Source organism: Chiloscyllium plagiosum, unplaced genomic scaffold (genome assembly GCF_037043375.1).
Source record: "Chiloscyllium plagiosum isolate Xiang-an unplaced genomic scaffold, Cpla_swu_hap1 HiC_scaffold_1, whole genome shotgun sequence".
NCBI classification, from domain to species: Eukaryota; Metazoa; Chordata; class Chondrichthyes; order Orectolobiformes; family Hemiscylliidae; genus Chiloscyllium; species Chiloscyllium plagiosum.
The window spans coordinates 74496431-74521052 of record NW_028270139.1 but is presented as its reverse complement, the minus strand read 5'-3'; positions in this window follow the sequence as shown (position 1 = coordinate 74521052).

The window sequence follows — 24622 nt, the reverse complement described above, 5'->3', positions numbered from 1 at the left end:
CAAACATGTTTCTCAGTTAGCACCACGTGCAGTGGACTGAAACATTGTTTATTCGGTACACAAGCTGCAGTGCATTAGCAAGTGGTAGCATTCTGGGTAATAATGTATTACAAGCCAGGGCTGTGATGGAATACTCCCCATTTGCCTGGATGAATGCAGCTCCAACAGCACTTAAGAAGCTTATCACCATCCAGGACAAAGCAACCCATCTGTAAACAGGTTGATTTGAAAATAGGTTAAGTAACAAAAAAATCCTTCTGGCTGTTACATTCAAGTTGGAATACTACTTGCCTTCTACCATCTGATATAATGACCTGCTGGTCCACTAGAACCATCTGAGATCCTGGGATAGATTCATAGCCACCAATCCTTATTTTTGGTGTTCATCTAAGTTACTGATACCAAATGAGGAAGGGTACCCACACAATTTCTTGATACACAGAGTAAGGTTATTACAGTTCTGAAGAAGAGTCATATTGGATTCAAATCATTAACTCTGTCTCTCTCTCCACATATCCTGCCAGACCTACTGAATTTCTCCAGCATTTCCTGTTTTTATTTCAGGTTTTATTTTTATAGGTTTATTCCATGTTCCTTAATAGCTAGTTACATTAGATCTAAGATACATTATAGTTTCTTGTGAGACATCAAGCTATACTTAAGATAAGTACATATTACTGCTGCTGAAACTTCCAGTACGCAACAAGACAACACAATAGTTTAGTTTCTCTCAGGAAGAGTTTTTTTTATACCTTTTTGGGCATACACTGCCATACACAATAATATCCGCAAAGGATTGGAAAGTGCACTTTGATGTGTCCTTTCTCGAGCATGGCACAGACCAGGGGTTTGAAACTTCTCAGTCTGAAGCCACATGGAGTTCATTAAAAAAGGGACTCGTGTAGTTTTGATAGATTGAAGCTCCATTTTGATTCATCTAAAATTTTGTTTTAAAAACTTTTCTTAATGTTAAATGTTATTTTCTTATGTATAATTGACATTTTCTTTATAAAAATCTTCAAAATGTTTCTGACATTTTCTTTGATTACTTACAGTGTGGAAACAGGCCCTTCAGCCTAACAAGTCCACATCGCCCCACCGATGCACAACCCACCCAGACCCATTCCCCTACATTTACCCCTTCACCTAACACTACAGGCAATTTAGCATGGCTAATTCACCTAACCTGCACATGTTTGGACTGTGGGAGGAAACCGGAGCACCCAGGGGAAACCCACGCAGACACGGGGAGAATGTGCAAACTCCACACAGACAGTCACCTGAGGCGGGAATTGAATCCAGGTCTCTGGCGCTGTGAGGCAGCAGTGCTAACCACTGTGCCACCGTGCCACCTACGGTGCTGTATTTTCATTGGCCCATATTTCTAGTCACTGGAGGAGGAAGGAAATATGTTGGATAGGACTCAGGACACTGCGGAAGTCTTACCACATAGACAGGCGAGAATATTTTCAGGAATTTTAAACTTCTAATCAGTTGACTCCCTGCTGATCAGGACCTTTGGGAAGATCTCTAATCCTCAGCTCAGTGGATCAATTCAGATCTAACAGGGCAAGTCAGGTGCAAGGGGTCGTCAGATCTAGCAGAGGGTTGTAGTTAAATGGTCAGGGCCATATTGGGATCTGGTTGGAGAGTGTTGAGGACAGTCAGGAAGAAGATAGTTGGATTTGCTCTGGGTCAGACACGGAGGCTTAATGTTGATATTTCCTCTAGAGATGTCAGAAAGTTCAATACCTGGTCTAAATGCTGTGTAATCCAACTGAGTATTACAATTGACCCCACCTAACCACCTCCTGGACTACCTGACTTGCCCTTGACCAGAGCAAATACCCATCTAACCCATAAAACCCATTTACAAATCTGTTTGAGTTCTTCGAGGAGATAACTTATGCAGTGAATAAAGGGGAACTGGTGGACATACTGTACTTAGATTTCCAAAAGGCATTTGATAAGGTGCCAGGTCAAAGGTCATTATGGAAAGTGAAAGTTCATAGCGTCAGAGTGGCATATTGGCATGAATAAATTGGCTGCCTAACAGAAAGTAGAGAGTAGGCATAAATAGGTCTTGTTCAGATTGGCAAAATGTAATGTATGATGTGCCACAAGGATTGGTGCTGGGGCCTTAACTTTTTACAATGTATATAAATGACTTGACTAAAGAGACAGAAGTATGGTAACTAAATTTGCTGATGACACAAAGGTCAACTGGAATGTAAGATGAGAAGAGAACATCAGGAGGATTAGAAAACCAAGATAGATTAGTGAGTAAATGTCTAAAATGTGGGAAAATGTGAAATCTGGCAGGAAAATGGGAAAAGTTATGTTACCTAAATAGCGAGAGTTTGCCGACTCTGAGATGTGATGATATCTGTATTTCCGCATGTATGAATCACAAAAGGTTAGCATGCAGGTACAGCAAGTAATTTGGAAAGCCCAGTGTTATCATTAATCATGAGCAGAATTGAACGCAAAAGCGGGGAGGTTATACTTTCAGTTATACAGGAAACTGGTGAGACAGCATCTGGAGTTTTGTTGCTTTATTTATGGAAGGAAGTAAATGCTTTGGAGGCATCATAGAGAGAGTTTATTATACTAATAAAAAGAGAAAATACTGATAAAACTCAGCAGATCTGATGGCACCTGTAGAAAGAGAAACTGAGTTAAAATTTTGAGTCCAATATGACTTTTCTTCAGAACTCTGAACAAGAATTATAATGGATTTGAAACATTAAATCTATTTCTCTCTCAATAGAAGCTGCCAGGCCTGATGAATTCCTATAGAATTTTCTGATAATTGCTGAAAGCATTGAAAACTGGCACAGTATTGGAGTATCCAGTATTCTTGGACAATGAAATGGAGCTCCTGGAGAAGGAGATGGAAAGGGCAAAAGATAGCTTGTATTTCCAGGGACTCAAGATATCCTACACACACATGCTCCAGCGACGATGGAAGCAGATAGCCATGGTGATCTACACGAGCAGAGGTCGGGGCCAATCTGCAAATCTCAAACCCACATCTCGCAACTGGATAGAATCATAGAATCCCTACAGTGTGGAAACATCCCTTCAGCTCAACAAGTCCACACCGACCCTCCACACAGTAACCCACTCAGACCCATCCTCCTACCCTATGTTTCTACATTTACCCTTGACTAATGCAACGCATCTACACATCCCTGAACATTATGGGCAATTCAGCATGGTCAATTCATCTAACCTGCACATCTTTGGACTGTGGGAGGAAACTGGAACACCCAGAGGAAACCCACGCAGACATGGGAGAATGTGCAAACTCCACACATACAGTCATTGAACCTGAGTCAATTGCTAACCACTGAGCCACTGTGCCGCTCTAACTTGCACGCATTGCTACCTCTTTCACTATGTCAGTACTAGCCCCCAAATAAATTGCATGGCAGACATTGGCAATCATTCCCTCTCTCTTTCAGGATAAATTGGTACACAACCAGAGGCATCGGAAGATAGCGTGCCTGGATAGCCCAGCTTTCACAGTGGAGATAATACTGGGAATTACTAGAAGGCTGTGGTGGTGGTGGTGATGGGACCATTTACCAAGTATCCTTCTTGCAACCCATTTTCCTGTCATCCTACACTGTCTTCTGATTTACAAGATATAAGCAAGAACCTATTAATTCTCACCATTTCCCCATCCCACACCATTGCACCTTTCACCCTTTCTTATACTCAAGGACTGCAATTTGGACAGGCAGTTGAGAAAAAACAAAATGTTGAGAAACATTGATGCATTTCTCTACAGCCCAAAACAAACGTCTGCTCCATTCCTGGTACTTCCAGCTGAGGCAGCAGTCTCAGTTGTAAGCTTGCAGCATGTATCCAGTAGCTAGGCACACCAATGAGTCACTTCATGCCTAATCTGGGCAGCAGATGCATGAGCAGTTAGCACACTACTTAAAGCCAGCCTGTACTCCTTTGACGGAAGGTTTGTTTTGACAATGCTGAAGCAGGCTCCGGAAGTTAGTTTGAAATGGAGCTTTATCGAAGAAAGACTTAGGAATGGCACAATTGGGCTCACACCTTTATCTATTCATATTATTGCCACCACTCAGTTATCAATAATCTCTCCCAAACATATTTCATATTTAATCTTCATAGTTCCACCTCACCTTCTCACATTTAGCACTGCGTCAAGTCTCATAGCCACTCTTCACAGTTTGGACAAACTGTCAGCAATTTAATTATAAGAGGTGTTTTACCTTGACATTTCCTTCACTGGTACAGGTGAACAACCACAGAAAGTGATAATAACTATCTTCAGTGGCTATCCACTCTCACAAATTGCCAACCTTCCAAAGGCTCTAGTAGACAGAACATCCATGGCATGTGGGAGTGTCTAAGGATTTATAAGTCATGACTGCCCCAGGATAGTGAGTACACATCTGCATGATCCTCTGACAATGATCACGCACAATTTGACACATTGATGGAATGGAAGTGTTCATGTTTGACAAATATTTCTGTCTATCCCACACGGTCACATGAGCAATACTTGCAAAGCGTCAAGAGTGTGGTGCTGGAAAAGCACAGCATCCGAGGAGCAGGAAAATCAATGTTTTGGGCAAAAGCTCTTCTTCAGGAAAGAGGCTGGAAGCCTCGGGGGTGCAAAACCCCTGGCTCTTTCAGCTTCAATAGTGCTATCCACGGTGGGTAAATTACTCATTCAAAAATTGCATCTGTCACTATCTTTTTGCAACAGGGAGCTCAAGCTCAAGAGATGCCACAAAGGCCTCCCGCTGATGTGCAATGAATAAAAATTCAACATCATTGTTACGTTGAGAGCAAGAGGTACAGTGTGGCCATCAGCACAATGTGAATGGATCGTTCCACCAGCAATTCAGAGACAGATCATTGTCCCCCTGAAGAGACAAAGCTGTGAAGTCAATGGAACAGTGATAGCTGAAGTCTTAAAGTCAGTAAAACATTCTGTAGCTTTTGGCAACCATTGCCTGGGTAATTTTGAAACTTGGAAGTTTTAAAGAAAGCACCAGGCACTGCAGAATCATAAGAACAGCCATAAAAGAATCAGCCAGTATCTAATCAGTAAGTAGTTTATCCCTTTAGATTATCCCTTTAAAGAAGACATTTCTGGGTGCAGACAGTTGCTTCCTGCTGCTGAATACATGTTTATCTGTGTGAGGAGGAGATAGTTACCTGTGTGAGGTTAAGAGAGGGCATTGGTTGGCGTATTAAGCCCCAAAATGGTACCACTGGCATTCAATCAATGTGGAAAACATTGTTATCATGAGCTGTTAGTGTTAGATATGTCTGCTGGGCCTGGTCTGCATACGTTCACATCTGTACCAAGATGGCACCTGGTGAATACAGGCCCATGCGTATGCACTCATGCCAGGCGACATTTTGCATTTTAAGGGGCATTTGCAGCAGCAAACTAACAGCTGTAAGCAATCCTAATTTCTCAGTACAGGTCATTTTACAATTGGCTAGGATTTCAAGAAAAACATTTATTGTCTTTTTCAGCACTTCAGATAATAGAATAAACTAAATTACTTTCAAGTATCACATTTCTTAAGCAGGGAAGAGATATTTCACTAAAATTAATCTGGATATTTTCATTTGTAATAACTTGTGAATTGCAAAACATGTCATATTCTCCAGTCTGCTGTTTTCCATTATAATGAATTCGACTTTTAACAAAAAGCAATAGTGGAAAAAATGTCTGCCAAAAGTCCATGTGTTTCCCAGATGCTATATAATCTGTGTGTATAAATACATCAAAAAGGAAATGGGAGGATGGGATGGGGAAGGATGGCTGAGGGAACTGAAAGTTTAAAAGAATGAAAGCACACAAATGGATCATGGCATTTTATATTGTTAAGAGGAAATAAACTGTATTTTATTGAATAATACTCACTTCAGTGTCTGTATCTTAGTACAAATCTGCTATTAAAATTTTAATTACCACTCAAAAAATAAACATAAGCACTTTGAAACATGCACCCTTCTCTTCACCAGACTTCTTTCTTGGTGAATTATTTGTAAGCAAGATGATTGTAAAGGTACAGCTAAACAGAAGCTAATCAGTAATCTTATCCTTATGACTGTAACCACATTCTGCACATTGTGTAATTGAACCGATATCACATGGTTCAGAAGGGAATCCTCTAATTCAGCCAAGAATTCAACCAATCAGCTATATGTTGTCTACCTGGACTATTTTCAGGATCAGAGGTCTTTTAAGTTAGCCTGATAAACTGTGTGTTTCCCAGCCTGCTCCTGCCACACAACACTGCTGCTGATGATCAAAATCCACAGTGGACAGTGTGGATCATATGTCATAACTCAGGAACCGCCTTTCGGGCATTGATGATGAAATCCAACATCAACTCCAATGTGCCAGTTTTGGACACCTAACGAACTGAGTATCCAAAGTCCAAGACCTCAGACACAGCACCAAGCTCATGATCTACAAAGCAGCCATGCTCCTGATGTTCCTGTATACATCTGAAACATGGACCACATACAGTCGATATCTCAAATCCCTGGTAGGTTATCACCAGTACTACCTTTACAAAATCCTGTAAATCCACTAGCAGGACAGATGTACTAATGTGATTGCCCTCTCCCGGACTAGTATCCCCATTATTCAGGCACTACCCACACACGACTAGCAACAATGGGGGGGGGGGAGGGGGTGCACATTGTCTGCATGCCCATCACAAAATTCCCTGAACAAATCCTCTCTTCTGATCTCTGCAATGGTTAGCCATCACTAGGAGAGCAAGGGAAAAAAATAAAAGGACATTCTGAAAGCCTCGCTAAACAAATGCAACATCCCCACTAACTCATGGGAATCATTTGTCTTGGGACCCACAAACTGGAGAAGAAGCATCCGTGAAGGCACTAACCACTTGGAGCATCACTGAGTGGAGCACGTGCAGGCCAAGTGCAAACAGCAGATAGAGTGTACAATTTACAATTGACTGGCCTGCGATATTTGAAGAGCTAGCAAGAAAAATAACTAAAAAAAATTATCAAAATATAAAAATATTTGCTGTGTGAGACACAGTGAGTGCTGTGTGGTTGCTTTCAGGGGGACATAGAGAAGAATAAGCAGCATCATTCTGGCCCAAAGGTAGTAGGAATGGAGCTGGGGGAGGGGTCAGGAAAATAGAAGGGAACCATGTTGAAATGGCTCCCCAATGCTTTCCTTCTACCAGGGACATTTCCCTAGGAAGGCAGGAAGTTTAGATCCCAATTGGACCAGACTGGGGAAACACACTACTTTCAACGTCAATGTCACAAAACCCACGGGAAATCCTGCCCAGTAAAAATAGACTAACATTTACATACGTTCGTTTATTGAATTTTTGTCCTTGTAAGCAGAGGTTACACAGTGTTGAGTGATAATACAGCTCATATCCCAGTTTTGTTAGGTTTCCCTACGCTGTCTAGTGTAGCTAACTTTGGTTTGAACATTGTGCATTCTCACTGAAAAACAGCAAGGAAAATTTATTAAAAATAATACTTTCTGCAATTTCCTTACCATTTTTGTCTCCGGAGTAGTTGAGAGAGGGTCTTGGAATTGTTAAACAACTCACCCACTGTCATTAAAAATGGAACATGCAAAAGGATTCTCCTGTGTTATTTTAAATTATACTTCGCCAAACTCAATGATCTAATTCAGTGACTCAAGTCATGAGGCCATTCAGAAATGGCCTTCATCCTGCAAATGTTGTCCATCCCTCTCCTGTGTTAATGCTCAAAGATATAGGTTTTGCTATTTGTTTTATAAATATTTTGCTGCTGGGTTGCTATCCTTAGGTCAAAAAAAGTTTAAGGGAGAATTAATAGAATAATTAAAGTCATAAAGAGTTTTGATGAAGCCAGTAAAAAGAAACTGTTTCCAGTGACAGAAAGATTGGCGACCAGAGCACACAGAAAGAAAGTAAGCAGCAAATGAGCCAGAGAGGAGTTGAACAGAATAGTTTATAATGCAGCGAGTTGTTATGATTAGGAATGCACTATCTAAATGGTGGTGGAAGTAGGTAAAAATGGGAGCATAGTAGTTACCAACAAGGGTAGGCCATTTGGTATTTCCAGCAACCTTCAAAAAAGAATTGGACCAATATTTGAAGAAAGGAAAATTGCAAGGCTGTGGCGAAAGTGCTGAAGAGTGGGACTAAGTACTATAGACAGCTCGATCAAAGAACCAACAGAATAGTCTCCTTCTGTGTTGTATGTTTCTATGATTTTATGACATAACTGTCTCTTTGACTGGAATTAACATCATGGCAATGACAATATGGAATGGAGTTATGCATTTTGACTAAGCTCCATGCCTTAAATTCTCAGATTCAAGACTTGCATCTGTAATAATCATATAGTTGCTTTCTGGGTAATAGCGGGTACATGGGAAATATGTGCTTCTTCACATTGTGCTGGTGTATATTTAGCAGAGGACCCCGTGAAAGGCCTCATGAATCACAAAGACCTTCGCAGGAAGTACAGCCAGTTCAGAGCAAAATGAAAAAATATAATTCCTTAGAGTAAATAAGCACACTAGCTATTTTCTCCACACAATGTCTGTTAGAGTTATTTTGTTAACCTGAGTTTTCCTGGGGCATAGTAATGGTCAACTAGAAACATGGTTGGCTCAGTGCTGTTATGCAATAAACAAGCATTTGACGCCTCTCTCAATCAAAAAGCATTTGCCAGGCATATGTTATCCAAGTAATTATAAACAAAGTGCTTGAAATCCCCACATGTTAAAACAACCAAGTTTAAATTGTTTTTAAAATATCTTCAAATACTAATTGTATGCATGACAACCTTTGGAATAAGCAGCCATGAAGACAATGGCCGGGTGTTTCTGCCCCCCTTGTGGACTGTAGGATCGAGCAAAAATCCCCAATATTTAAAATACTGGTCAAGACCTTGGACTTTTTCCAACATCCAAAATACTGGGCAAAACGCTGGACTGAGACTACAGCAAATGCACAGCACAGTGAGCAGAATAGAGATTTCTGTCTGGGACTATTGTTCAGCTTGGAATTCCAATTTACATCCAAGCCAGGGAACTATAGACCAGTGAGCCTGACGTCAGTGGTGGACAGGTTGTTGGAGGGAATCCTGAGGGACAGGATGTACATGTATTAGGAAAAGCAAGGACTGATTAGAGATAGTCAACATGATTTTGTGCATGGGAAATCATGTCTCACAAACTTAACTGAGTTTTTTGAAGAAGTAACAAAGAGGATTGATGCGGGCAGAGTGGTAGACGTGATCTATATAGACTTTAGTAAGGTGTTTGACAAGGTTCCCCATGGGAGACTGGTTAGCAAGGTTAGATCTCATGGAACACAGGAAGAACTAACCATTTGGATACAGAACTGGCTCAAAGGTAGAAGACAGAGAGTGGTGGTGGAGGGTTGTTTTTCAGACTGGAGGCCTGTGACCAATGGAGTGCCACAAGGATCGGCGCTGGGTCCACTACTTTTCATCATTTATATAAATGATTCGGATGTGAGCATGAGGTATAGTTAGCAAGTTTGCAGATGACACCAAAATTGGAGGTGTAGTGACCAGAGAAGAAGGTTACCTCAGATTGCAATTGGATCTTGACCAGATGGGGCAATGGGCTGAGAAGTGTCAGATGGAGCTTAATTCAGATAAATGCGAGGTGCTGCATTTTGGGAAAGCAAATCTTATCAGGACTTATACACTTAATGGTAAGGTCCTAGGGAGTGTTGTTGAACAAAGAGACCTTGGAGTGCAGGTTCATAGGTTCTTGAAAGTGGAGTTGCAGGTAGATAGGATTGTGAAGAAGGCATTTGTATACTTTCCTTTATTGGTCAGAGTATTGAGTATAAGAGTTGGGAGGTCATTTTGCGGCTGTACAGGACACTGGTTAGGCCACTGTTGGAATATTACGTGCAATTCTGGTCTCCTTCCTATCGGAAAGATGTTGTGAAACTTGAAAGTGTTCAGAAAAGATTTACAAGGATGTTGCCAGGGTTGGAGGATTTGAGCAGTAGGGAGAGGTCGGCTGGGGCTGTTTTCCACAGAGCATTGGAGGCTGAGGGGTGACCTTATAGAGGTTTATAAAATCATGAGGGCATGGATAGGATAAATAGACAAAGTCTTTTCCCTGGGGTGGGGGAGTTCAGAACTAGAGGGCATAGGTTTAGGGTGAGAAGGGAAAGATATAAAGAGACCTAAGTGGCAATGTTTTCACTCAGAGGGTGGTATGTGTGTGGAATGAGCTGCCAGAGGAAGTGGAGGAGGCTGGTACAATTGCCACATTTAAAAGGCATCTCGATGAGTATACGAATAGGAAGGGTTTGGAGGGATATAGGACAGGTGCTGGCAGATGGGACTAGATTGGGTTGGGATATCGGGTTGGCATGGACAAGTTGGACCAAAGGGTTTGTTTTCGTTCTGTACATCTCTATGACTCTATGACTCCACTCTAAAATGGCAATCAATCAATACTATTAGACTCTAGCCCAAGACAACTTTTACATCTCGGGCTACAGAGGTAGCGGGCCTTCAACTTTAATTGAAAATCCTTCACAGACATACCAGGCATTCAACTTCAATTGAAATCCATTCACACAAGCTCTTAACGATCAGGGAAACCAATCGACTTCAGAAGGAAGTGCCACAAACACAATGGAATGCGAAGATAATGGGCCCGCAATCCATATAATTAGAACAATCTGAGAGTAATCCAAAAATGATCTGAGAGCTTCCAAGCAAGAACTATTAGAAGCAGGCCTGTTCTGTGTCAAGCAAGTGTGGTGCTGGAAAAGCACAGCAGGTTAGGCAGCATCCGAGGAAGAGGAGTGTCGATGTTTTGAGCATAAACTCTTCATCAGGAATCCTGCACCACACGTTTTGACTCTGATCTCCAGCATCTGCAGTCCTCACTTTCTCCACAGGTCTGCTCCGAAACAAGAGAACCAATGACAACCAACCGCGAGCAGCAGAACCAAGAACCAACAAACTCTGAAAACCAACTTACACAACCAACACCACAGGCCTCAGACACAACCTGAGGTGAAAACTGGGTCTGCAAAACCAGCAGAAAGTAAAGAAAACCAGGTACTTACCTGATAGATCCAAAACACACCTTCCTGCACCAGGAAACTGAAAAACCTACACAGCTCGAAGTCTTCATCCAGGCCCCGGCTACATCAAGCAGGAACAGTCAGGCATTTTTCAGAACTGTGTTTCTCAGTGGTGAGCTCAAACTCCCGAGCCCCCAAAGTTCCGACCTATCTAGCAGGGAGAGGAAGGCAGGAGGTGAAAGTGCTTTGGGACCCCAGGGTAGAAATTCTGATTGAAGACTCTGTAATTAAATGCTGGTGTTTTCTGTGTATGCCAGTAGGATAAGATTCTAATAGTGTTAATCTTAATATGCAGTGTAATTTAAAGTATTATTGTTCTCTGTATAGTTAGTTGTGTCAATTTCATTGTTTATTGTCTCGCCTATTTTTCTTGTATTATACTTACCTTTTGTATTTTAATTAAACATAGAGATTCTTTTGCCCTGAAACACCTATCTACCACCTCTTCATTTCACATTTCCTAAATAAATCCAGTGTCCAGAACCAAAGATCTGGAGTGATTCGAACCACTTAAAAACTAGGAAATAACTGATTGAAATCAGGACCCTACAGGACAGCATTAGAAGCAGGTGTGGCGGAAACATTATCAACACAGATCTCCAAGGCCATCGTGTCAGGTCTAGGTTTTACAAGCACCGTGGAGCAAGCTAAATGTGAATGGCGTGCTCTTTCGGATAAATAGTGATCCAGAGATCACTGAGATAATTAAAGATATAGTTAAAGTGTTTCAAATCTTCCAGCATAGGTGCAGGAGTCTGAAGGTGTCAGAATCCAAGCAGGTCAGAACAACTGCCAGCATCACTGCTGTGTTAGGCAGCCAACACGGTGAGGCAGGCATGTCCTCAGACAACTAGAGCACCAAGGTGGCAGCATCAAAGATGTCAAAGGTCAGTTGCCAGGGATTTGTGGTTGATTCTCCACAGTGCCATCTGACTGCTGCTGGGATGTGGATGGATTGAGGTGAGGTTTGGTTGGGACATTTGGAGGATGCATCTAGTAAAGTGTGTGTTGAGACCAATAATGCCAACCTGCTTTTATCATTGTGCCCACAGGTGGTCTTCCTATGAGGGAAGGGGCTGTAGTCACACAGACCCAGGCATCAGAAATCTATTGGCTAACCCCGGGATTGCAAATTAGCACAAAGCTTCTGGGGAGGAGACTGCAAGCAATTGTCAGTGAGGGAAGGAGATGGGTGTTGGGGGGGTTCAGTTATAGGGGAAATAAGAAAACACAAATTAAAGGATGAAGTAACAGTGCAGAACTCAGGAGAGGTTACTAAAGTCTCCAGCAAAGACACAAATAGGACAGAGTGTACAGAAAAAGTTAGCAATCAAACTTCAAGCACACTGGACAAAGAAAAGACAATGAGAAGAGGAACAGTTAATACAGGATTGCAGGTCTTATATCTGAATGCATGCAGTATAAGGAATAAGGGAAATGAGCTTGTAGCGCAGATCGAAATGGGCAGGTATGACGTGGTGGGTATCACGGAAGCCTGGCTGCAAGGGGATCAGGACTGAGAGCTGAATATTCAAGAATATACATCCTATCAAACAGATAGGCAGGTGGGTTGAAGGGGTGGTGCTGCCTTATTAGTAAGAAATGAAATTTATTCAATAGTAAGAATCTGTGTTGGTAGAATTGAGGAACTGCAAAGGTGAGAAAAAACATAGTTTGAGTTATGTATAGACCTCCAAACAGTAATCAGGAGCTAGGGCACAAGATGGACCAGGAGATAGAAAAGATATGTTGGAAAAACAAAGTTATAGTGAACATGAGGGATTTCAATATATAGGTGGACTAGGTAAATCAGGTTGGTAGTGGATTGCAAAAAAACAGAATTTCTGGAATGTCTACGAGATGGCATTTTGGAGCAGCTTGTGGTGGAGCCCATTAGAGAACAGGCTAAACTGGATTAGTGTTCTGCAACGAGGTAAACTCGATAAGGGAGCTTACGGTGAAGGAACCCTTAGGAAGCAGTGACCATAATATGTTTGAATTTACTCTGCAGTTTGGGAAGGAGAAGATGGAATCAGAGGTAATGACTATTACAATTGAATAAAGGCAACTACAGAGGCATGAGGAAGGAGCTGGGTCGAAGTGACTGGGAGAGGAGTCTTGCAGAAAGGACAGTGGAACAGCAATGGCAGGAGTTTCTGGGAGTAATTCGGGAGACGCAGCAGAGATTCATCCCGTGGTAAAAGAAGGATGGTACAGGGAGGATGAGGCAACCCTGGCTGACTCGGGAAGGCTGGGATAGCATCAAAGCAAAAGAGGAGGCATATAATGTGGCAAAGGGCAGTGGGAACCTGCAAAGACAAACAGAGGGCAACATAAAAAGAAATAAGGAGGGAGAAGTGTAAATATGAGGGTAAGCTAGCCAGCAATATAAGGGAAGACTGTAAGAGTTTCTTTCGATATATAAAACACAAGAGAGACAAAATTGGACATTGGGCCCCTGGAAAATGATGCTGGAGAGATAATAGTGGGGAACAAGGAAATGGCTGAGGAACTGAATAATTACTTCACATCCATCTTCATGGTGGAAGACACAAGTAATATCTCAAAACTTCAAGAGAGAGAGGGGGCAGAGCTGAGTATAGTGGCCATCACTAAAGAAAAGGTGCTTGAAAAACTGAATGGCCTGAAGATGGATAAGTCAACTGGACCAGATGGACTACATCCCAGAGTTCTAAGGGTAATAGCTGAAGAAATGACAGAGGTATCAGTAATGATCTTTCAGGAATTGCTCCAGCTAGGGAGGATCCCAGAGGACTGAAAAATCGCTAACGTGTTACCTCTGTTTAAAAAGGGAGTAAGGCAAAAGACCGAAAATTACAGACTTATTAGCCCAACCTCATTCATGGTAAGATACCGGAATCTATTGTGAAGGATGAGATTTCTGAATACTTGGAAATGTATGGTAAAATAAGGCAGTCGGTATGGTTTCATCAAGGGGAGGTCATGCCTGACAAATCTGCTAGATTTCTTTGGGGAAGTACTGAGCATGTTAGACCAAGGAGAGCCAATCGATGTTATCTATCTGGTCTTCAAGAAGGCCTTTGACAAGGTGCTGAACAGGAGGCAACCGAGTAAGATAAGGGCCCATGGTATTAGAGGCAAGGTGCTAGCATGGATAGAACCTTGGTTGTCTGCCAGAAAGCAGAGAGTGGGGAAAAAATGATCTTTCTCAGAATGACAGCCAGTGATGAATAGTGTTCCGCAAGACTCAGTATTGGGACCAAAACTTTTCACTTTATACATTCACAGTCTAGATGAAGGAACTGAGGGCATTCTGGCTAAGTTTGCAGATGATACAAAGATAGGTAGAGGGACAGGCAGCATTGAGGAGATGGGGGGGGCTGCAAAAAGATTCAGATAGATTAGGAGAGTGGGCAAAGAAGTGGCAGATGGAGTACAGTGTGGGAAAGTGTGAGGTTATGCACCTTGATCAAAAGAATAGAGGCATGGACTATTTTCTAAATGGGGAGAAAATTCAGAAGTCTGAAGTGCAAAGAGACTTAGGAGTTCTAATCCAGGTTTCTCCGAAGGTAAACTTGCAGGTTGAGTCAGTAATTAGGAAGGCAAATGCAATGATGGCATTTATTTTGAGAGGACTTGAATATAAAAGCAGGGATGTACTTCTGAGGCTCTTTAAGATTCCGGTCAGACCACATTTGGAGTATTGTGTGCAGTTTTGGCCCCATATCTCAAGAAGGATGTACTGGCCCTGGATCGTGTTCAGAGGAGGTTCATGAGAATGGTCCCAGGAATGAAAAACTCAACATATGAGGAAAGTTTGAGGACTCTGGGTCTATACGCGATGGAGCTTAGAAGGATGAGGGGGAATCAAATTGAAATTTACAGAATGCTGAATGGCCTGGACAGAGTGGATGTTGGGAAAATGTTTCCCATTGGCAGGAGGGACTCAGATCAAGGGGCACAGCTTTAGAATAAAGGGAAGACTATTTAGAACGGAGATAAGGAGAAACTTCTTCAGCCAAAGAGTGGCTTGTCACTGAAGGCTGTGGAGGCCAGGTCAATGAGTATATTTAAGACCAAGATAGATTCTTGATTGTCAAGGGGATCAAGGCTTACCCTGAGAAAGCGGGAGAATGGGATTGAGAAACTCATCAGCCATGATTGAATGGCGGAACAAATTCGATGGGTTGAATGGTCTAACATCTGCTCCAATGTCTTATGGTCTTATACTCTCTACGAAGAGTATATAGACAGAGGATGACTAACCTCAAAATGTCAGAAAAATAGTGTTGCCAAAGACTGCGCAAAGACTGCGCAACCGCTATGAGTCTGTCACAGATCTTTGAGCTATGTTAGCAGAAGAATTGATTTCCCAATGCCAATTTCCAATGCCAGGGTGGGTGAAGGTTACCATGGTCCCTATCTTCCATAATTCATTCCATTCAGAACATGTGCGCTATCTCACAATCGGGGGCAGATCATGACAACAAGATGGTGACCGGTGGCCTTTTGAGATGGGTTGACCAATACATCCATTATCAGTCTGGAATGTCCTGGGAATTAAGGATCATTGCTAGACTCCCCCCATGAGGAAGGTCTCTTAGATTGCACACCTGAGAACAAAGTGGCCAGCCAGTGTCCTTCATTTAACAGGAGCATTGTCAATGTATTCCATTCCATTAACATCCAATTGGCTTTTGGCCACCATTTTTTAGATCCTTCAGATTACTGCTTGGAATTCTAAAAGCAATCACAACCCCGCCAGATACTCAAACTTTTCATGTCTTCAACGTTGGACTCTTTGTGAGAAGGGCTATCTACTGAAAAGATGGTTCCTGACTCCAGTAAGGATTCCTAAGAAGGAAGCAGAGGAAAAATAACACATTAGTCATGCAGTGACCTGAACTAACTTGAGTGGACCATCCTGCTCCTGAAGGTGAGACTCAAATGGCTGGAATGATCACTTGGCACTTAAATAGGCCTCAGCAATGGTCTCCTGGGTTGTGCCTTTCTGTTCATAACCTGACACTCAGACAGGGACTTCTCACAAGATATTAAACTAAAATGGAAGCATGTTATCCTCAATCCTGAGGGATTGCCTAAGATGCATATACCAAACTGGGAAGATGCTGGGCTTAAGGCTTGAAGCTCTATTGTGTCAATTATTTGGGCTCATGAAACATAAACTTAGAAATTGAGATTGGACACCAAGAGTCACAGAAAAGTATTGGTTGGTTTCTAAGAAGGGTTCTATCCTCAGGATCCCATATCATTTATTATTTCAGTTCACTGTTTACAAAGAAAACCCCAACTGGGAGGTGTAACTACAAGCATTTAAATTACACATGAGATGTGTGAAAACATGTGGAACAGATTGAAGATTCTTTTATGACATGGTTAACTGTGGTTTACTCTTTGTTTCTGTACTTTATTTCAATGTTGGAACTCTGAGTTCAGCATCCAATAGATCACTATTTTTAAGCAATGAAGAGTTTTGATGCTGCTCAGAACTGAAATGCCGCAAGATGCCTGTGTTGTTAAGAATCAAAGAAAAATCAAAACTACAATGCAGTCCAAATAATTGGAAACATTTTGTTAACTGTTGAGAAAGAAAGATGCCTGACAACATTAGAATGCAGAATAAAGACAGAAAATGAGTTCATTTCCAGAGCACTATCGGTTCTTGCTCAACAGCTAAAGTGTTCAAGGATGTGCTGGTTAGGTGGGTAGTGGGTGGCATGGTGGCACAGTGGTTAGCACTGCTGCCTCACAGCGCCAGAGACCCAGGTTCAATTCCCGCCTCAGGCAACTGACTGTGTGGAGTTTGCACGTTCTCCCCGTGTCTGCGTGGGTTTCCTCCGAGTGCTTGGGTTTCCTCCCACAGTCCAAAGATGTGCAGGTCAGGTGAATTGGCCATGCTAAAGTTGCCCGTAGTGTTAGGTAAGGGGTAAATGTAGGGGTATGGGTGGGTTGCGCTTCGGCGGGGCGGTGTGGACTTGTTGGGCCGAAGGGCCTGTTTCCACACTGTAAGTAATCTAATCTAATCTAATCTAATCTAATCTAATATAAGCTACAGAACGGTTGATAGCCCTCCATCCCCTCTTTTGGGAAAATCCTGCCACATTATAATCCTAGAATCCCTACAGTGGGAAATAAGCCATTTGACTCATCAAGTGTGTACTGACTCCCAGAAGAGCATCCCACTCAGTCCCAAGCCCACACCCTAACCTTGTACTTAACGTGGCTAACCCACCTAACCAGCACATCCTTGAACACTTTAGCATGAGCAATTTAGTATAGCGAATCCAATTAACCCGGATATCTTTGGGACTGTGGGAGGAAACCAGAGCACCTGATAGAAATCCTCGCAGACACGGCGAGAACGTGCAAACTCCACACAGACAGTCACCCAAGGTAAGAATCGAGCCCAGGTCCCAGGAGCTGTGAAGCAGCAGTGCTAACCGCTGAGCCACCGTATTGCCTTAAATTATATACCAATCAGGCACTTAACTGAGCAACACAGGATATCCTCCAGGATCAAGGACCTCCTGACATGTAAGTTCCATGTGTCAAACAATTGGAGCTTTTCATTGATCAGCAGCAGGGAGGGGGTGGCTGCTGTTGTCATGGTAGCATTAAATTTTCAGATGACCACCGCTGGCACCATGTTGTATGAGCCTTCTGGACTTTTGGAGACAATAGGATGTGTTTGCTGCCACCATCTTGCTTTCAGTTTGACATCCACAGTGCCCACTAAGTCTCATGTAGTAGTGGAAAACAACCAGAAGATCTAATAAGAAGAGGCTTTTATCTTAAACAAAACGTAATTTATTGCGTGATAGTGCACAGGTACAGGTACATTGGTATTGTTGTCTGAATAACAATATCTATGGGAGCCTGGTGAAAGGTCTTTCTCCTTCAAGATCCACAGCAGTCCTGCTTTTGCCCACCCAACTTCTTATGACATCATCAGACTGGGCTGAAGTTAATGCAATCTTCAGCATTAACTCTTTCAGTTAATTATTATATGATACAATATAGCAGGACCTCCATCATTGATACTGATGATTCTTTCTTTCCAAATGAAAAAGTGAAATGTTCATCTTGGAATTGTATTCTCTCACCATTTAACATCAAATTCAATTCTGTCATAATGCTTTAATTTCTACGCAATTTTGCTTCCTGAATAAATTCAGATCAAAATTCATCAATGACTTCAAATGGGCCATACTACTCGATGTCTTTCTTATGACATGTGCCTTCTCACCCAGCTTGCTGATTTTTATCATCTGGATTATCTTCAGTGTTGATAGGAATGGAAAACATTTCTGCCAATTCTGTATAGTCACAGATTTCCCATCCTTTTGACAGTGTGAAATAACACTTAACAAACATTTATGCCGACGTTGGTAATCTCAATCGATTCTTAGTTAAAAATCACACAACACCAGGTGATAGTCCAACAGGTTTATTTAGAAGCACTACCTTTGGAGCACTGCTCCTTCATCAGGTGGTTGATGCACCATCTGATGAAGGAGTGTCGCTCCGAAAGCTAGTGCTTCCAAATAAACCTGTTGGACTATCACCTGGTGTTGTGTGATTTTTAACTCTGTACACCCCAGTCCAACACCGGCACCTCCAAATCATCAATAGATTCTAATATTTTTTGTGTTTCATCATTAATCTAGAAAACCCAATAAAACTTTCTACAGCTTTCCTTTGATTTCCAGTATGGCAGCTATGTCTCATGGTGTTGCTCACTATTCATGGGCTCCCTCGGAACTGTAAATACCATGCTTTTACTTATTGCTTTTACAACCTGTGACCTGTGACTTTTTAAAAAAGGTTTTCCAGTCGCCAACTAAGGAATTCAAATGTATACACAAAACCTCGGTCATCTGTTTGTTCACTAGCTGCACATAATTCAGGACGGCTCCCACAGCCCATCAGCACCTGATGCAATCTGTAACTGCCAAGTATGACCAGGGTACCAAGTCTATGTAGCATCTAGTTCACACTTGCTTCTGCATTTCTTTAACTGGGTCTGAAATACATTTATAAGTAACTGTAGATCCTTGCTTGTTCAATCTTGCCCTGAATATTTGATAGTCCTGCAGGACTGATCATTTCCATTCCCCTGTGAATAACCTGAATGGACAACAAACTTTTGACAAGCCCTAGATAGTGTGAGGACCGTGCCTATAACTGACAATATTGAAACTCCCTGACCAATAGCAACCTCCATTACTGGACTGAGGACTAACCCCCACCCATTTTGACCATTTAGTTGAATAAACAAGCAGGATATTTGCTGCACAGACATCTGGCACATTCTGTAGGTGTTGAACTGATGTCTCCATGTGGCATCGAGCAAGATATCGCCCCTGTTAACCCAGACATATCCCTTCTGACAAACAGTCTACATATCTGTGCAAAGAGCAATATGACACAATACAACAGTACTGATAGTGTTTAGACTCTGTCTGAAGCAATACCACGCGTACAGGCAAGGAAAGATGTGGGTGCTGCTAGGTAGGCATTAAATGAACAAGTGCTAAGTCTCTGATATAGAGTCTGGTCCAGGCCATGAGCTGAGTATTGATCTGTGTGTGCAAAGTGTCCTTGCAATGGCCTTTCAATGCCAGTCGCTGTCATGTCCTGCAATGCAGGTCAGTGTTTTCGAAACAACCTGCAACTGGATTGGAGAGGTGTCATAAGGAAACTAAGAGAGACTGGCAAATATTAAATATCAGTATTCGCGCAAGAGGGGTCCATGAAGCTAGTGCCCATGGGGTTGTGTTGTTGCTTAGTAAGAAATAGGAGATAGAAACAGGAGTCGGCCATTCTGCCCCTCAAGTCTGATCTGCTATTTAATAGGATTATGGCCAATCTGATATTCCTCACTTTCCTGCCTTTATGCTGTAACTCTTGATTTCCCTGCTGATCAAGAATTTGATTATCTCAGCCTTAAATATACACAAGGACTCTGCCTTCATAGTTCTCTGTGTTAAGAAGTTCCAAAAGCTCGTAATTGTCTGAGAGAAGTAATTCCTTCTTACCTCAGTCTTAAATTGGTGCCTCTTTAATCTGGGACTATGCCCTCTGGTCCTAAACTCTCCCATGAGGGGAAACATCCTCTCAGCATTTTCCTTGTCCAATAATAATCCTATATGTCTCAATAAGATCACCTCTCATTCTTCAAAAGTCCCGTGAGTCTGGTCCCAATCTATTTAGCCTTTGCTCATAAGACAATCCCTCTGTCGGGGTGATCATCTGAGTGAACCCTCTCTGAACTAGGAGATACTGAGGACTGCAGATGCTGGAGAAGTCAGAGTTGATAAAGTGTGGCGCTGGAAAAAGCACAGCAGGTTAGGCAGCATCAGAGGAGCAACAGAATACAGGACATGGTTCAGGCTTACCCTTCATCAGGACTAGGGAAGAGGATGGCGGCTGAGAAATAAATGGGGGAGGTGGAGTGGGGCTAGGGGAAAGGTAGTTGGGATGATGATAGGTGGGTGAAGGTTGGACGGCAGTATCTGAGGAGCAAAAGTTGATGTTTCAGGCATAACCCTTCATAAGGTAGCTCCGCCCACCTATCACCATCTCAACAACCTTTCCCCCCAGCCCCAGCTGGTCCCATTTATTTCTCAGCCCCTCTTCCCCTCACCCCAGTCCTGATGAAGGGTTAAGCCCGAAACGTCGCCTCCCTTGCTCCTCAGATGCTGCCTGACCTGCTGTGCTTTTTCCAGCACCACACTCTACCTTCTCTGAACCGCCAGTAACCTTCCAGAAGCTTCTCAGAAGTCAAAAATCAGCTGAGCAATCAATGCCTTATGGACCTCATGATGCAACTGGAATGCTAATTATTGTAGTATAACTGCACAAAATGTGACCAAGAAAACACCTACTTAATAGAATTACAAGTTACCCTATCCTATAAGAAGTTGGTCATGATGTTTCACTTCTGTGATGGGCTGCAGAGAGCTGAATATCCGCAATGCAAGCCTTTCTCTCAGTGGATAACCGACACCTCCCATTCCCCAAAGGTAGCTTGTCACTCTATCATGCTGAACTGCTGACCTCCACTGCTTTTTAGCCATAGAATTTGAAATAACTGTCATTTAGGAGGTCAACCCTGCGTCATATGATATCAAAACCCTTAACTCCAGACTACAAAGGAAAGGCCTCAGGCCTGTAAAAATCAGCCAAAGGTCTGCATATACATGCTCTGCAAGTAATCAGCTTTCTTCCCTCAAATAGTGAAACAGAAAATACATTCCAATAATATTCTTCAGAAGGCCTTCAAAAGAATTTCAAAAAGAAGAAAATGCCTATGACTCTCGAACTAGCAGATAGTCAATCAACCAGCCCCAGAAAGGAATTCCAGACTGTTAAATCCAGCTTTGGACTTTTGGACTATATCCTAAAAGGGTAGGACTGGTATTCCTCAATTGATTTTTGTACTTAGTTTGTTGCAAAACCAATAGTCTCTTTATCCTTTTAGATTTAATCTCTCTTTTTGTGTTTAAATTGTGAATTAACCCACTCCAACTTCTAAGAATGTGTGAAGTAGACTTATATTCTGGTTTCACACTTGCAATAATGTTGCTGCACTCCTTACAATTCAGAGTCCCCAAGCAAAAGTAGGCAGGGGGAGATTTGACACTACTATTTAAAAAGGGGCCAAATGCAATTTCAGCCTGTTTACAGACAAGAGGTGGGAATAAGGACAGGAACTTGCTTGAAAACTTGCATAATACCCAATGGAATAGGACAGGCCAGGTGCGATCCAAAAGGACATGGGGGGGGGGAGCTGGGACTGGGTGTGGTGGTGCTAGAGTTGGGGAAGTGGTGGGTGTGAGCGGCGATGGGGTGTGGTGATGCTGGTTGTGGGGGAGCAATGGGGGGGAGCAGGGACGGGGTGTGGTGGTGTTGGAGGTGGGGGAGCGGTGTGGGGAGCAGGGACGAAGTGTGGTGGTGTTGGAGGTGGGGGGAGTGGGGCAGGGTGTGGTGGTGATGTTGGAGGTGGCGGAGAGTGGGGGCGGGGTGTGGGTGGTGCTGGAGGTGGGGGAGTGGTGGGGGGTAGCAGGGATGAGATGTGGTGGTGTTGGAGGTGGGGGAGCGATGGGGGAGAGTGGAGGTAGTGTGCGATGGTGCTGGAGGCGGGGGAGCGATGCCGGAGAGTGGGGCCGTGGTGTGGTGGTGCTGGAGGTGGGGAGCAGGGACGGGGTGTGGTAGTGTTGGAGGTGGGGGAGCGATGGGGGGAATGGGGATGGGTGTGGTGGTGCTGGAGGTGGGGGAGTGGTGGGGGGAGCAGGGGCCGGGTGTGGTGGTGTTGGAGGTGGGGGAGCGGTGGGGGGAGCAGGGACGGGGTGTGGTGGTGTTGGAGGTGGGGGAGCGATGGGGGGAATGGGGATGGGTGTGGTGGTGCTGGAGGTGGGGGAGTGGTGGGGGGAGCAGGGGCAGGGTGTGGTGGTGTTGGAGGTGGGGGAGCGGTGGGGGGAGCAGGGACGGGGTGTGGTGGTGTTGGAGATGGGGGAGTGATGGGGGGAATGGGAATGGGTGTGGTGGTGTTGGAGGTGGGGGGGGAGTGAGGGCAGGGTGTGGTGATGTTGGAGGTGGGGGAGCGATGGGGGAGAGTGGGGGCGGGGTGTAGTGGTGCTGGAGGTGGGGGAGTGTGGGGAGCAGGGACAGGGTATGGTGGTGCTGGAGGTGGGGGAGCAGTGGGGGGGAGCAGAGATGGGGTGTGGTGGTGTTGGAGGTGGGGGGGAGTGGGGGCAGGGTGTGGTGATGCTGGAGGTGGGGGAGCAGTGGGGGGATTGGGGGTGGGCTGTGGTGGTGTTGTAGGTGAGGGAGTGGTGGGGGGCAGGGTATGGTGATGCTGGAGGTGGGGGAGCTGTGGGGGGGAATGGGGGTGTGTGTGTGGTGCTGTAGGTGGGGGAGCGGTGGGGGCGGGGTGTAGTGGTGCTATGGGTGGGGGAGCGGTAGGGGTCAGGGTATGGTGATGCTGGAGGTGGTGTAGTGCTGGGGGGGCGGGGTATAGTGATGATGTAGGTGGGGGAGCGGTGGGGGTCAGGGTATGGTGATGCTGGAGGTGGGGGAGTGGTGGGGGGGTGTGGTGGTGCTGTAGGTGGGGGAGTGGTGGAGGGCTGTGGGGTGGGTTGGGGTGTGGTGGTGTTGGGTTCAGGGACGAGCCTTCAGGGAAGTTTAACTTGACTTGAACTGCTTCTTCTCTTTGTTACTTAACATTATTTCTTTCCTTTAAGCAGAGATGGTTAAATTTTCAGCAACTCTGCTGTATTATTCCCTTCAGGAAGCAGTATAGCATTGGGTAGAAAACTGGAAAATTGATGTGCCATGAAACAAGAACTGTGTCTTAAAGAGTTTTCTTTCATGTTACAGTATCTTAGTTCACTATTTTGTGCATTGTAACTAGTACTTGCTTATTCAGTTGTCTTTACAAATCAAAGGGTCTTATTTCACAACCATTACAACCACAGCTATGAGAGAGGACGGAGTCTGTTCACTTAGCCAGATTTTTAAAATGTCCTTGATTTATCCCAGTTACAACTAACATGGCTTTTGTTCCTGTACAGAGCTGCTATTGTACTGCATTTACTTTTTAAGAGATAACATTAAGCCAAAGAAGTATCATCATTTGACTTAAAACACAACAGAACAGTAAGTCTGAAAAACAAAGCAGGCAGTTCGTGAAGGTCACTGGAACTTGTTGCTTTTTCAGTGCTAATTAGTGCCAATATAAGCCCAGTTTTATGCAGCTGCGGACTCAGGGAATGTGACTACAGACAGCAATATTCATTTCACCCAGGGCCCTTCATAGTCATTCGGGAGAGAGAAATAGAAAGTACATCCCATTCATTTGGGCTTTATTCCAACTCAGGTCCCTGAGGTGAAAACCAATTTTTTTCCTTCATTTCCTCTTTTCATCCCATGTCCCGAATCATCCTTCTACATGAGGAAACTGAACGACGACATAGAAATGACCATGTGTGCTACCAAGACAAGACCTTCATCGTTGCACAAGAAATGGACTGTGTAGTGGGAAAGGTAATGTTTCTTTTTTTTCCAGCTAATCATCCTGTTACCATATAGCTCAAAGCTCATTGTTCGATTTTGGAATACTGAACTTTGGTGTTTGTGGTTTAGAAAGGCAATCGAAAGAAAACCATCATTTTGGTCATCCAGTGATTCTCTTTGTGGGATCAAGAGTTCACTGACACTGGGGAAAAATAGGCACATGCTCACTACAATATCACCAATGACTGAAGAAGAATATTTGCAGAAAGTGGAGTTCCCATCCAGCTGCTATCCCAGTCCTTGGGTTTGGAAGGTGCAGTCTAAAGAGCTTTGATGAGTTACTGTGTAGATTGTACATACTCCTGCCACTGAGCACCGGTGGCGGAGGAGGGGAATGGTCAAAGTGGTGAATAGAGTGTCAATCAAGTGGGCTACCCTGCTACTTCTTGAAGTCC